Below are 13,815 nucleotides of genomic sequence, written 5' to 3' on the forward strand. Positions count from 1 at the left end.
AATCCCAAGCAAAGCAATCTTTATATTCTTTTAACAAATCGGTTAACTGTTGCTTACACTCGGAATCTAACTTAGCACTAATAAAAGTAGGTCTAGGCTTATCACCACCACCTATATCTACTTCTACCAAATCATCGGCCAATGTGAACCCCTGGCCTAACTTTCCATCATCGGCGAACCTATCCATTAAAAACCTTCATCAGAACCGACTGCTTGGATCGGTGGAATTTCATAATCGGCAACCTTGAGAAACTCCTTTTCCCAAGCTTCTCCTGAAATACACCTAGTCCTTTCATAGGTGTCTGCCTCTGCCGATGCGATAACGTATGAAGAATCTCCCGGGACAATTTCAATCTCGTCACCTACCCACTGGACCAAGCACTGGTGCATTGTAGACGGGATGCAACAATTGGCATGAATCCAATCTCTTCCTAGCAACAGATTGTAGGCACCTTTTCCATTGATCACGAAGAAGTTCGTCGGTAAGGTTTTGCTGCCGATGGTTAATTCTACGCAGATAGCTCCTTTAACTGGGGACACATTGCCATCGAAGTCTTTGAGCATCATGTCGGTCTTGGTCAGGTCCTGATCTCCTTTCCCAAGCTTCCGATACACTGCATACGGCATGATGTTGATAGTAGCCCCACCGTCAATTAAAATCTTGGTCATCGGCTGACCATCAACCCTTCCTTTGACAAACAGAGCCTTAAGATGTTGCCTTTCATCATCGGCAGGCTTCTCGAAGATAGCTGTCATCGGATCCAGAGCCAACTGAGCTATTTGATCAGAGAACTCCAACTCATCATCACTGGATGGCGCAAGGAACTCCATCGGCAACATAAAGACCATGTTGACATCTGCCGATGGACCTTTCCCCTTAGGATCTGGTTGTTGCTAATCCCCAGATTGTCCAGAGTTCTCCCCCTTGCTTAACTCTTCTCGCCTTTCACGCTGCAGTCTTCTTTTCTGTGTCCTGGTCAACCCTTCTGGACACCATGGAGGAAGTTGCTGCCGTCTTACCGCCGGGCGACGATTTTCCCTTAATTCCACTTGACAAGTATTGGCATCCCTGCAAAATATGAACTCATCGGGAACCCATGCATTAGCCATCTCTTCAAGTTCTTCCTGGTTCTCGGGAAAATACTCAACACGATCTCCAAGCCTGTCGTGCACGCTGAGCCTGCCCCCTAGCCGATCATGAACGAATGCTCTCCCCCTAATCGGCCCATTAAATTGCCGATCATTATCACGATAGCGCCGATCAGACCTGTCGTACCGGTCACAACCGTTGCACTCAGGACAATCTCTGACAGTGGGAAGTTTGATATTCTCCTCCCAACAATGAATGAAGAACGGGCAATTCTAGTGATCCCTATGCCGATTCCACTCTTGTCGGCGTCTTTCTTCTTCCCGGCGATAGTCCTCTTGCTGGCGCCGATACCGATCTTCACGTTGCTGCCAAGTCTCCCGAGCCCTTCTGTGAGTTATCACAATACCAGATCGGGGAGGCCTCCCTGAGTTAGCTCCCTCCTGGACTAGGCCTTTTCTTTTTGCATCGGTGGTAGTGATTTGATGCTGAGGATCCACCGATGCACTTCATTCAGCTGCTTCCGACGTCAAGACCTTAGCCTTTTCCTTAGCATCCAGCATGTTTGTTGGGAAAGGATATTGATCAATCTTCATCGGCTTCTGAGCTTTGGAGCTGTCAAATTTGATCCTCCCTGACTCTATAGCTGATTGCAGCTGTTGCCTAAACACTTTGCACTCATTGGTGCTGTGAGAAGTTGCATTGTGCCATTTACAATACTTCATCTTCTTCAACTCCACAACCGATGGGATCACATGATTAGGTGATAATTTGATCTGACCTTCCTGAAGTAAAAAGTCAAATATCCGATCAGCCTTAGTGATATCAAACGCGAACTTCTCTCGCTCCTTATGCCCAAAAGGGCAAGACATCGGCTTCTTGTTTTTCACCCACTCTGCCAAGCCAATGACCGGTTCTTCATCAGAATCTGAGCTTGCTGCTTCATCAACAAAGGACACCTTCTTGTTCCATGCTCTCTTGGGTTCAAATAGCTTGATATCTTGATCAGAAATCCTCTGCACCAAATGACTTAAGCTTTCAAACTCCTGAGACGCATACTTGTCCCTGATGTGTGGCAACAAACCCTGGAAAGCCAAATCGGCTAGCTGCTGATCATCCAGAACCAGGCTATAGCATTTGTTCTTGACTTCCCGTATCCTCTGCACAAAACCTTCAACCAATTCATCATTGCGTTGCCTCAATTTGACCAAATCGGTGATCTTCTTCTCATGGACCCCAGAAAATAAGTATTTGTGGAATTGTTTCTCCAAATCGGCCCAAGTAATCACTGAATTGGGAGGTAATGATATAAACCAGGTGAAAGCCGATCCGGACAATGATGACGAGAATAAGCGAACCCTTAACTCGTCCCTGTTACCCGCTTCCCCGCACTAGATGATGAACCTGTTGACGTGTTCCATGGTTGACGTGTCGTCCTGCCCAGAAAACTTAGTAAAATCCGGTACCTTGTACCGATTTGGAAGCGGAATCAAATCATATGCGGGAGGATACGGTGTCCAATAAGAGTAAGTGTTGACTTTGGGTTTTATCCCAAATTGATCTCTCATTACTTCGGCAATCTTATCGACCCAATAAGCATCGGCATCTTGCCGATGAGGTGGTTGCAGATCTGGCGCCTGCTAGTAAGCTTCCACGTGTCGGTGTGGTGTGCGATCTGCATGGAACACTGGATTAATAATTTGTCCCCCAATCTGCGGACCACTGAGCTGTTGTGCACTGATCTGCTGTCCGCCGACTTGTTGGCCTCCCAGATGTTAACCTCCTGACCAACGACCTGTTGGCCGTGATTCATCGGCTGATTGACCGCCCCTTGGCTCTGGAATCCGGGATAGATCTGGCTTTGCTGGAATCCAGTAGCCTGATGATTTGGTTGGGGCGTTTGTGGAAAGACTTGCTGCCCAAGCCATCCACTATTAGCATTCATCGGCATAGGTCCTGCCGATGACTGGTAATTGGGCATCATCATTGAATTGACATACCCTGGCTGAGTCATAAATCTCTGTTGCATCAGCATTGAGTCTGCCGATGCGTTAGGCATCTGGAACGTCGGAGCTTGAGAATTCCCACTATAAGGTCTTGCAGTAGTAGTTGTAGTGTACTGGGGACTCTGGTTCATCGGCATACTTGGAGGTGCCGCTGCCATAGAAGCCTTGCCTCTCATATCAGTCGCCTGAGATGTACCAGATGTCTTCAAGTATTCCGAAGGCATACCAAAACCCCAGAAGTTAGGAGGAGGAACTGGTCCTAACATCACCGATGCCAATAGATCTGTAGTGAGCCTGATCTGCTCATCTGAAGCCGGTGGATTAGTTGTCATCGGCGTAGATTGTACATTAGTGACTCCCAACGTGCTTGGAGGAACGGTAGTCTGTGTTCCCACAGTGGCTGTAGCAGCCGATGGAGCTGTGACCACCGGTGACCCTGGCTGATGATGAGAGGGGCCCACATAATCTGGTGGCAATTGTCTTTCCTTGAAAGTTCTAGCCATGGTATTGAAAACCGTATTAGACAGCACACCAGCTTGGTTGATCAAAGCACGGTTGATAGCACTATCAACCATCTCTTGAAGTTTACCAGGATTGGCTTCAAAAGTAACCTGCCGAGGCGTCGGCAGTGCATCCTTCTGGATCACTTCGCCGCTCCTGTTTATGCTGAAGGACCTCAGGCATTGCTGCTTGTAATCCTCCATGGCCTTAGCAATAGCTTGCTTCTGCTCATCCTTGAGATTGGCTTCCGTCACGGGGATGATGTTCTCCTGATCAAACTGAGAAGTCGACATGTTGATCTTGATCTTGAATCTGGTCCCACCAGGCGTGCCAAAAGATGTGTTGGTGTAAAAGCGGATCTGCAAACACAAAGGGCTAATACCCAATTTAAACGTTAAGGCGTGCCAGCCGATTTGACCTTACTATCGGCAAAGGTGGTAACTCGAATACTTTGGTCCCGACAACAGCGATGCGCCCGGATGCCACGGCCAAGAGGTATTCACGCGGAACTTGAGAACACGCCGAGCTTAAGTCGACGAATTCCTAAGAACTCGTAGTAAAAAGAAAAAAGTATGACAAAGTCATCGAAAAAGTAGATGCTAGAATATGAGTAAAAACTGGTGTTTGATTGATTGATAGATTGTTCTCATTACAAAGCCCTAGGGTCTACATTTATACCCTGCTCCAAGAACCACAACCAGACATGACTAGAATTCGAATTCCAAATCTGGACAGAATCCGTGTACAAAACGATTTAAACAACTAAGGAAAACACAAAACTATCTTGCAGTAACAAGCTAGGACACACCACGGACCACTTGGTAACCTCCAAGTCTTCCTTCTACGCCATCGGCAGACCCCTCATCGGCAACGATCAATACTCGCCATCGGCATGAGTACATCACCACCTGTGAACTTAGCCACATCTAGCTACCTCTTCATCGGCAATTACCCTTATTTGTAACTCTTCCGCAGACTAGTCACAAATGCCTTTTCCTTGCCGCTCCACACTCTACCGATCCTGGGTACGTGCCCAAAAATGGTGTCAACACTTCTGAATTACCTTACTCTAGAGATGGTGTCTCTAGTGGTTCTTCTTTATGCACTTCCTTCACTGTAGGGTCTCTCTCTGTTCTGGGCTTGAATGTGAAGTGTTCTTCTTTTCTGTTTATGTTGAACTTGATTTCTCCCTTCCCGACATCAATGTGGGCATTGGCAGTGCTCAGAAATGGCCTCCCAAGGATGATGGACACTTTTGAGTCAGGACTCATGTCCAGTACTACGAAGTCTACTGGCACTAGGAAATCTCTGATCTTGACTGGAATGTTTTCGGCGATGCCCAACGGGTGTCGAACTGATGCATCCGCTAGTTGCAGGCACATTGATGTTGGTTCTAGGGTCGTATGCTCAAGCTTTTTGTAGACTGATGCTGGCATTACACTGACACTTGCTCTGAAATTATTTTTGGTAGGAAGAGAGGAAGTTTCCTGAGAGTTCTCTAGTTGATCTAAGAATCAAGAATTACTTCAAGATTATCTATATCGGGACATCAGAGCACTAACCACAAAAAGAGATGAGAAGGGGGCTAGGAAGGTCTGACTACGGTCCTACAAACACCAATCCGAACGAGGTGGAATACGTCGACCGTTAGGGCTGTCACTACCCTAAGGCTACCACAACAATCCGCAGGATTGGGTGCAATTCCACGTAATTGCTAGACTAAACACCACGTCTAATCTATTAATTACTACTATAATGTTTCAAAGATTAGAGCACTTGATGCAAGCGGGAATCCAATAAATAACTTGAATGTAAATAAAAGTAATTAGAGAACTCAGGAATTATGAATTGAAGAACTTGGAGAACGATGAAGAACGAACTAGATGCTGCAAAAGTATAATGTTGACGAAGATCCGACAGATCTGGCTCCTCCTCCGCTCTCCTCTTCTCTCCCTATTTTCTAGATTACAACTAGAACTAACTAGAACTAGAACTAGAGGAACTAGAACTAGAACTAGATGAACTAGAACTAGATCTAGATGAACTAGAGGTAGAACTAGAAGAACTAGAGTGATCCTCTCTACTTGGATGAAGAATTGAAACCCTAGCTTTGATTCTATAGAAGAGGTATGATTTCCAGGGGCCAGGGGGTCTGGTTTTATAGTCCCTTCAAGTGAATATGGGCCGTTGGATCAAACCGACATTAATCGCACGGTTTTCCTTGATCCTTTAGGTCGGTGGAGTGTTGTCCCGAAAGATAGTCCTGATTGGGCACTGTAGCTGGGCGGGCGCCCAGGAGAGTTGGGCGGGCGCCCTGCCTCCGAGCCCGATTTCCTTCCCGTTCGTTCCCGTGGCTTCTGGAGTCTTCCAGATGATAGAAAATTGCGCGGCACGTTAATATCTCTATGTAAACCCGACGTGTGGGCCTTTCTTCCGTATTTCCTGATAACCCCCTGCAGAAATAGACAAACACCAAAACTCGTGGAATTCTGTCAGATAAAACCCTAAGTCTAGGTGTTGGTTGCATTTGGATCCTTTTCTATGATTAGTTGATGGTTAAATGTGAGCATTAAGGACCGTCAACATGCTCCCCAAGCTTAACCTTTGCTCGTCCCTAAGCAAAGATGGACTCAAGAGTTTCTGCAGTGGTTTTATGCCTTAAAAATACACATTCGTTCAAACAAGATCTCATCTCTGGGTTAGGGTAAACTGTTAAAATTTAAACTTACTCATTTTACCTTTCACCATGGGGCTTGTAACCATCACTTCTGTCTTGAGTAGTTAAAAAATAGAACAGTCTAGTCAAGCATCATGTCTCTTGTTCTTCGATTAACTATAGCTTTGGGGTTTTTGCAGATTTTGAAATAAAACTCAGAGATTCCTTGTATGACTCTCTCTAGTCTCTCTTTTGTGGTATTTCTGGATCTTTACCAAGGTAGTATTGGTATATGCCTTCTCTCAAAGTATGTGGTATTTGTGGTATAAGGCATAGTGGCATTGCCTTCTCTCTCACCCTACTCTTATAAGGTTTTGATATCTGGAGCTCATAGGTGGGAGACAGCTAATACATACTTACAAGACATTTATTGCATAGTCAAACCATGGATCCAGAAGAACAAGTCAATAAGTCAAATCAAGATGTGCATGTGTGGCGAATGAATGGTGTAAGGTGATGATGGTGATAACAATGGTGAAAGTCTAATTCTACTTGTGCTCTTTTGAGGGGATACATACCTCTCTTGCTCTTTTAAAACTTTTTGACGAGAATGAGATGCTCTATATTTTCTCTCTCTTTTTTTTCTTTTCTCTCTGGTGGGTATCTTGTACCCCTAATTCTACAGTCGGACACTTGTCCATTTTTACCTCTCGTCTCACTTCTTCTTTCTTTCGAGGTTCCGGGCACTTGCCCCTTTTTATTTCCTCGCATTCTTTCTTTTTTTCTTTCTTTTTTTAGAGCACTCATCTCCTGAAATAATATAGCAAGTGGTAGTAACCAAGATAACTTGAGCATTTTTTTCACAGGGAAAAACAGAAATAGGAGAATGTTTTTGGCTATTCTCTCCCGGATTAGGAGTAGAATATTTTTGGGTGGTTCTGGAGATGGAAATGGATGGATATATGTGGATGGTACTTCTGGAGTAGAAGTAGCATGTGTGAGTGAACGTGCAAGTGAATCTTGATTTAACCACATGACAAGCTCCTAAGGGTCTACACAGCTTGACCACACTCAATGCTCATAAGCAGTAAAAAGTAAATGTGTGGTTCATAGTCTAGCAAGCATGTATATATGGCTGTGGTAGGAATTTAAACTCTCATCATACAGGAACTCATCATGCAACATTTTAAAGATTTTCAAAGATAAAATTCTCCAGAATTCTACCATCTCTAGGAACAGATAAACAGCAGCTCAACCTTCCCATATCATATCCGTTAACGACTTAGACTTTAGATCAAGTACTCTCCCCACAAGTTCAGGTTTAGAGAAAATCTTAATTAATAACAGTCATGCCTAAACTTGAGAGAGATTTCAATTTTGAGAACTAGTCATGGCAGAGCAACTATTCATCATTTCCATGTGAGAGCTTATCATGAGGGTTCATAGCAGACTTTATTTATTTATTTATTTAGCAAACTAAGCAAAGATATATATAAGCACAAAATCTTTATTTGGGTTTCTATGATTATGCATCTTTTTATTATTAGAGTAAAGTATAAACATGAGTAGAATACTTAGCTGGATAAATGGGGGTGCTCTCCCCCAAGCTGGATTTTGACGTAGTTTCTTCTAATGTAGCTAGCAAGTGGTGGAGGTGTATTTGAATGTCAGCAACACCCTAACAGCAATTAGGATGTCCTCCGTCTGCTAGTCTTCTTTGATCCTTGAATTCTGTGGAGCTCAAATAGACAACAAAGCTTTGTGGAACTAGTTAAGTGTTAGCATGAATATCTAGCCTTTATCATGTTGAGCCTCCTCAATAAATGTTACTCTCTTTAGTGGAATCATAATTTTATTTTTATAGGACAGGAATATATTTATTTCATTTTTATGCCACCACAGTGAATGTACTTATGGGTTTTATGCCATGAGCATACTCACATGGGGCTTACTATCTTCAACATTTTTATTTTCTTTTCAAGATGATATAAACCTGATTAACTAAGCAAACTATTTTAAAATAATTGAAAGGAAAAGATAACTACTAAGTTTACCTCTTGGCAAGGTGTTCGGTGTTTTTAAGTCCTCCGAATGGGACTCTCCATTTTCTTAGTCGTCCTAGGATTCGCTGGATGGCGTAGTCGGTGGTTCCGGCGGCGCCTCCTCTTCATGTATAACTATCTTCTCTCTCCACACCTGACTCGGTGCTACGGTCTCCTCAGGACAGTTCTGATCAAGCTATATGTCTTCAGACCTTACAACTTCTCCTTCATAGTCTACCCATCTGTCCTTGATGATTTGCCTCCTCTGGTTGCGGTTGCGTCGTCGTCTTCTTGTCCTGACCTGCTTAGAGTCTTCAACTATATAGTTAGGGTCAGTAAAACAGTGGCGTACCTTCTCTGAGGGGAAGTGCATGTGGACTTCTCTGGTTCCAATGTATATGATTGCTTTAATGGTGCTAAAGAACGGTCTTCCAAGGATGATGGGTGGATCGTACTCGTCTTCTCCCATGTCAATAACCTTCAATCTTTCAGAATATCTGATCTGCCATCTGGAGCTGAATGTATGTTGGTTGTAGGGACATGGTTCCACGCAGGAGCTAATAAGTGACTGCAGCTATTATGTTGACGTTAGATCCGGTGTCATAGAGTGTCTTCTGAAAAGAATATCCGTTGATTGTGCACTCGATGCTTGGGACACCAGGGTCGTCCTTCTTGATCAAGAAAGGTGACTTGAGTTGACGATCTTGACCTCCTTGAGCTGCAGTGACCATCTTAGCTGACTCGGTACACATTTGCTTGTTCTTGTTCCTCTTATTGGTCCTCTTCCTTGGTTCATGTCGGGATTGATCTGGGATTTGTGTAGTCTTGTTTCTTGAAGGAAAACGTCTCCTTCTTCTCCTTGATGTAGAAACTGATCTTGGCAGCACTAGTGTAGATGACAGCTCCCGAGGTGTTCAGGAATGACCTCCCAAGGATGATGGGTGCCCCCTCATCAGTATCAGTCTCTATCACCACGAAGTCTGCTGGAGCGTATAAGGTACCAACTCGGACGTAGAGGTTCTTCAATATTCCCTTTGGGAAACTTAGTGTCTGATCTGCAAGCTACAAACACATGGTTGTTTCTAGGAAAGGATGTGTAAAGAATTTTTCATAGAGTATCCTGAGCATAATGTTGACGCTGGAGCCAAAGTTGCAGAGTGCTTCTGGGAAGTCCACCATGCCGATGGAGATCGGGATGACGGGGTGTCCTCGACTGTCTCTCTTGACCGGCAGAAGGTCAGTAATTACTTCCACAACGGGGTTACTCCAGTAGTTACATCCTCAAGCATCTCAGGGCAGTGTTTGCATGAGTGTCCAGTATCTCCAATGTGTTTGTGCTCATATATCAAGGTTCTTCACTTGGTGGAGTTTGGGAGTTGTAAAACTCCTTCATATTTTGCTCGAAGTGTACCTACTCATAGAGACAAGGCAGAGATCAAGTGCATGGGCCCTGTTGGAGGAAAACACCAACAGAACCAAAAGTGTATTTGTTCTTCTCTAACCTCAAGCATAGTGAGCAAGACAAAGTTAATGGATAATAAAATCATGAGTGTAGTATTTAACATTTGTTAGATTAGATTATTCAACCCTATGGAAAGATAATCTATCTATACTTATCTCTTTTTTTATATATATCTTCCAAAGATTGTGTGTGCAACATTTAGTGTGGGATCACAAAGGTGAAAGGACTAAACATATTGAATCGATTGGGTTGGTTAATCTAGAATTGTAAATCATACATGTTTGTCTCTTTTATTCATGTGAATGCCAGAACCAAGGAGAAGCTTATAGAAGTGATAGTCAAGTACCTTAAGATGTTACCTTACTTGAAGAGTGATGGTACAGTATCACCTTGTGGAAGCTTTCCTCTCTTAGCGGTTGTGCATCGTGTTTGTGGCACCCTCCATGGATCATCTCTTGTGAGCTATGCCTTCCTTGTGTAAATTGTTAAACTTCATGTGCCTCTCTCTTTATCTCCAATGTGAGTTTATCTCAAGACTTCCCAGGTCGATATTGAATGTTTTCCTGCAGGGGTTAGTCCAACAAAATATCCAATATCTACTATAGCATACTATCGGTTCAAAGATCAACCTAGACACCATGTCTAATTTGATTTAGGAGGGCATTTCAACCTAAGCACCATGCTTAATTTAAACTCCCTTGGAAGTAAGATCATCATTCCTAAACTAAGCACCATGCTTAATTAAGAGATAAATGAAACTACTCCAAGCCTAGACATATACTAAAGCAAATAAAGGTGGTATGAGAGCATTTATAGAGATCTACTCAAGTGGAGATGAAGTAGTGTGATTAGTATTTAACAAATTGAGCATGTCTCAAAGGTAGGGACAACCAACATAGCAACATGGCAAAGGATGTTTTTTGTAAGGTACTCCCCCAAGCTTGAATATTTCAAAATTCAAGTTTGAATGAATTTAATTCAATGTTGTATGATGATTGGTTGGACATACCTTGTGCTTGTAATTCATCCGATCTTCTTGCTCCAATCCTGGAAAGGTTAGTGACCAGAATACCCGAAGGGATATTTTTACAATTATCCTTATATGCTCAACACACAAGGTAATTAAAAGCTCATGTCACGATCTGATCAGTGCTTATCTTAGGACACTAAGCTTGTCCTTGGGAAACCATCAATTTATGTCGGCGAAGTGGTTTCCCCTCCAACGCTGACCTATATCAAGATAACTCAACGAGATCTGCAAAATTTATTATAGACATATGCATCGACAACCACCCTTTTAATGTTTTATAAATAGGAAGGAAGTGGGGTTTGGAGATCTCGAATGTGGTGATGTTGGAGAGACCAATGCATTGTGAAGATGTTGCATATGAGCATGGAGTAAATGAAGTGGCTATGAAATAAATTCCATGCTCATTAATGCTTAGAGTGAAATCCATGTGGTGTGGTGAAAATGATAAGGTGAGTGTGGTATAAAAGGAAAAGAAAAAGGATACACGGATGGCTTGGTTCGAAACTAGCACAGCTACCGTTCCCCGGCAACGGCACCAGAAAGCTTGTTGGGTATTTTAAACGCAAACAGAAAAATCCGCAAACGCACGGATACCGATGTAGCTTTCACCCGGGAGTATTCCAGAGTATCGATTTTCCACAGAGAACGTGAGTGTACTAATTAAGATCCAAAATCGCCCAAGGATAACTATATAATTATTTTTGGTGGGAAGAGAGGAAGTTTCCTGAGAGTTCTCTAGTTGATCTAAGAATCAAGAATTACTTCAAGATTATCTATATCAGGACATCAGAGAACTAACCACAGAAAGAGATGAGAAGGGGGCTAGGAAGGTCTGACTACGGTCCTACAAACACCGATCCGAACGTGGTGGAATACGTCGACCGTTAGGGCTGTCACTACCCTAGGGCTACCACAACACAGATCCGGCTCCTCCTCCGCTCTCCTCTTCTCTCTCCCTATTTTCTAGATTACAACTAGAACTAACTAGAACTAGAACTAGAGGAACTAGAACTAGAAGAACTAGAGGGATCCTCTCTACTTGGATGAAGAATTGAAACCCTAACTTTGATTCTGTAGAAGAGGTATGATCTCCAGGGGCCAGGGGGTCTGGTTTTATAGTCCCTTCAAGTGAATCTGGGCCGTCGGATCAAACCAACATTGATCGTGTGGTTTTCCTTGAAGTATTAGGTCGGTGGAGCATTGTCCCCGAATTGGACTCTGTTTGGTCCAGGGGGGAGGGCGGGCGCCCAGTAAGGGAGGGCGGGCGCCCAGTGCCCGGCTCCGTTACATCTCCCGTTCGTTCCCGTGGCTTCTGGAGTCTTCTAGATGGTAGAAAATTGCGCGGCACGTTAATATCTCTATGTAAACCCGACGTGTGGGCCTTTCTTCCTTATTTCCTGATAACCCCCTGCAGAAATAGACAAACACCAAAACTCGTGGAATTCTGTCAGATAAAACCCTAAGTCTAGGTGTTGGTTCCATTTAGATCCTTTTCCATGATTAGTTGATGGTTAAATGTGAGCATTAAGGACCGTCAACATACACATAGTTCTTTCATAGGTGTCTGCCTCTGCCGATGCAATAACATAGGAAGAATCTCCCGGGACAATCTCAATCTTGTCACCTACCCACTGGACCAAGCACTGGTGCATTGTAAACGGGATGCAACAATTGGCATCCAATCTCTTCCTAACAGTAAGTTATAAGCACCCTTTCCACTCATCACGAAGAAGGTTGTCGGCAAGGTTTTGCTGCCGATGGTCAACTCAACACATATTGCCCCCTTAACCGGAGACACATTCCCTTCAAAGTCTTTAAGCATCATATCGGTCTTGGTCAAATCCTGATCTCCTTTTCCAAGTTTCCGATAAACTACATATGGCATGATGTTGATAGCAGCCCCACTATCAATTAAAATCTTGGTCATCGGCTGACCATCAACCCTTCCTTTGACAAACAGAGCCTTAAGATGTTGCCTTTCATCATCGGCAGGCTTTTCGAAGATGGCCATCATCGGATCTAGAGCCAACTGAGCTATCTGGTCGGAAAACTCCAACTCATCATCACTGGATGGTGCAAGGAACTCCATCGGCAACAAAAATACCATGTTGACATCTGCCGATGGACCTTTCCCCTTAGGATCTGATTGTTGCTGATCCCCAGACTGTCCAGAGTTCTCGCCCTTGCTTAGCTCTTCTCGCCTTTCACGCTGCAGTCTTCTCTTCTGTGTCCTGGTCAACCCCTCTGGACACCATGGAGGAAGTTGCTGCTGCCTTACCGATGGGCAACGATTTTCCCTTGACTCCATCCGATAAGTATTGGCATCCCTGCAAAATATGAACTCGTCGGGAACCCGAGCATTAGCCATCTCTTCAAGTTCTTCCTGGTTCCTGGGAAAATATCCAACACGATCGCCGAGCCTATCGTGCACACTGAGCCTACCCCCCAGCCGATTGTGAACGGACGCTCTCCCCCTAATCGGCCCATTAAATCGCCGATCGTCATCGTGATAGCGCCGATCAGATCTGTCATACCGATCATAACCATTGCACTCAGGACAATCTCTGACAGTAGGAAGCTTGATATTTTCCTCCCAACAATGGATGAAGAATGGACAATTCCAGTGATCCCTATGCCGATTCCACTCCTGTCGGCGTCTTTCTTCTTCCTGACGATAGTCCTCTTGCTGGCGCCGATACCGATCCTCACGTTGCTCCCAAGTCTCCCGAGACCTTCTGTGAGTTATCACAATACCAGATCAGGGAGGCCTTCCTGAGTTAGTTCCCTCCTAGATCAGGCCTTTTCCTTTCACATCGGCAGTAGTGATCTGATGCTGAGGATCCACCGATGCACTTCTTTCAGCTGCTTCCGATGTTAAGACCTTGGCCTTTCCCTTAGCATCCAGCATGTTTGTTGGGAAAGGATGTTGATCAATATTCATAGACTTCTGAGCCTTGGAGCTATCAAATTTGATCCTTCCAGATTCTATAGCCGATTGCAGCTGCTGTCTGAAGACTTTACATTCATTGGT

This window comes from Sorghum bicolor, chromosome 1 (genome assembly GCF_000003195.3).
Source record: "Sorghum bicolor cultivar BTx623 chromosome 1, Sorghum_bicolor_NCBIv3, whole genome shotgun sequence".
NCBI lineage: Eukaryota > Viridiplantae > Streptophyta > Magnoliopsida > Poales > Poaceae > Sorghum > Sorghum bicolor.